This window comes from Arachis duranensis, chromosome 9 (assembly GCF_000817695.3).
Source record: "Arachis duranensis cultivar V14167 chromosome 9, aradu.V14167.gnm2.J7QH, whole genome shotgun sequence".
Classification (NCBI taxonomy): domain Eukaryota; kingdom Viridiplantae; phylum Streptophyta; class Magnoliopsida; order Fabales; family Fabaceae; genus Arachis; species Arachis duranensis.
Genome location: NC_029780.3, coordinates 21,934,374 through 21,936,261, shown reverse-complemented (window position 1 = coordinate 21,936,261; position 1,888 = coordinate 21,934,374).

The window sequence follows — 1,888 nt, the reverse complement described above, 5'->3', positions numbered from 1 at the left end:
GATTAGATTAGTAGTAACTGGTGATACAATGAATGCAGATTAATTAATTAATTGTAATATCTACGTGAATGACTGATCTTCTTGTAGGAATATGTATGTATAACCTTTGATAGTTATTAATATATAAAAAGAATTAGGTGCTTGTGGATAACTAAGTTTTTGATGATATGAACAGTGTGGATACTGGGGGTTCTAGTGATGGAAGTGATGGCAACACTGTGGGGGTGAGAACTTGCTTGCAATTAGCAATTTTTTTCATGCATTTGGTTGACCATGTTGCCAATGGTTTATTTTTCTTTTTAAATTGATTTCACAAAATTAAAGATCAAATTATGATATTTTTCGTCTTATGTTCAGGCTAATCAATTCACATATGATTGTGTTTTACATTTTTCATCCATTTGATTTATTTCTGTACTTTGTTTTCAGAAATTCTATATTGAAGCTATGAAAACTGAAAAGATTATATGACACTTGCATCTGGAGGTTAGTGATACTGGTATGCCACTTGCCTCCATTGGCATTCTTGTTGGTTGTGAGAATTTCATGCATATGTTTTGGTTGCTGCTGCTAGTTCTCGTAATCCTACTCTAGCTAGTGCTTTGACTAGGCTATAGAGGTGTGTATTTAATGGCAGGTGGGAGGTATATATCTCCTGTGGTTTCCCTTTTGTTACCTGTTTATTACCCCTCAAATTTGACTTTATTTTCTAAATGGTATTGTACATTTGTACTAACATCATGAAAAAGAATGATTTATTTTTATAGCTTAGTGTTGGTTGGCCTTCCCAAATTATTAGTCTGATACTCTGATTCAATTCTATGAATCTTCACTAAATGATTATTCATTTTGTTGTGTAACTTAAATATTCTTGTTAAATGGATGTGCAGATTCGAATTATTGCTGCTCAGGCTCTTACAACAATGGCAATCAGATCTGGTGAACCTTTCAGGTTACAGATTTTTGAGTTTCTGCACACTTTGGCACAAGGTGGTCTGCAGTCACAGTTCTCAGACATACATCTCAGCAATGGAGAAGATCAAGGAGCTAGCGGTACAGGCCTTGGAGTTTTATTAAGTCCAATGATAAAAGTTTTGGATGAGATGTACAAAGTACAAGATGATTTGATCAAGTGAGAACCATATCTTAATTTTGTGCTTGCTTCAGTTTTACTGATGCTGATTAATAATGCTTTTGAACTGTGGTTTTGAATAGGGAAATACGCAATCATGACAATGCTAAGAAAGAATGGACTGATGATGAATTGAAGAAACTATATGAAACCCACGAAAGGCTGCTGGACCTTGTTTCATTGTTTTGCTATGTTCCAAGAACAAAGTAAGTATCTTCCTTTGGGTCCAATAAGGTACTAAATTGTTTACAGTGCACTCTCTAATGGGTTGTGATGACAAGTCATCATATACCCATTTTTCAAGCTAATTTCACTTGTTTTATTAGTCTTTATGCACTTTCTTGCATCCTAAGTAAGTGATTTGGAGTGAAAATGCATAACTTCTTTAAATAAAACAATCACCATGAAATTAATGTTAACTCATGAGGTTTAAGCTAATTTTAATTGAATTTTAATTGATTTATAAGCCTTGTGAAGTTAGTGATACTTGGAGTGGTTGTTTTGGTTTATTGTAGGTGAAGAAAAGAATAAAAGAGAAAAGCGTGGCCTAAGAAAGCGTGACCTAAGGATAAGAAAACGTGGTCAAAGGGAGGAGAGGTGTGCCGCATGTAAAGAAGGGAGCTAGCATTGCCCTTCACAAGGGCACACTGCCCTCTAGGAGGGCAACATAAGGGAACAAAGCATAAAAGGCAACTCTGCCCTGCCCACTACAAGGGCAGAGCACAAACCTGTGCCTTGGAATCAAGAAGAACAAAA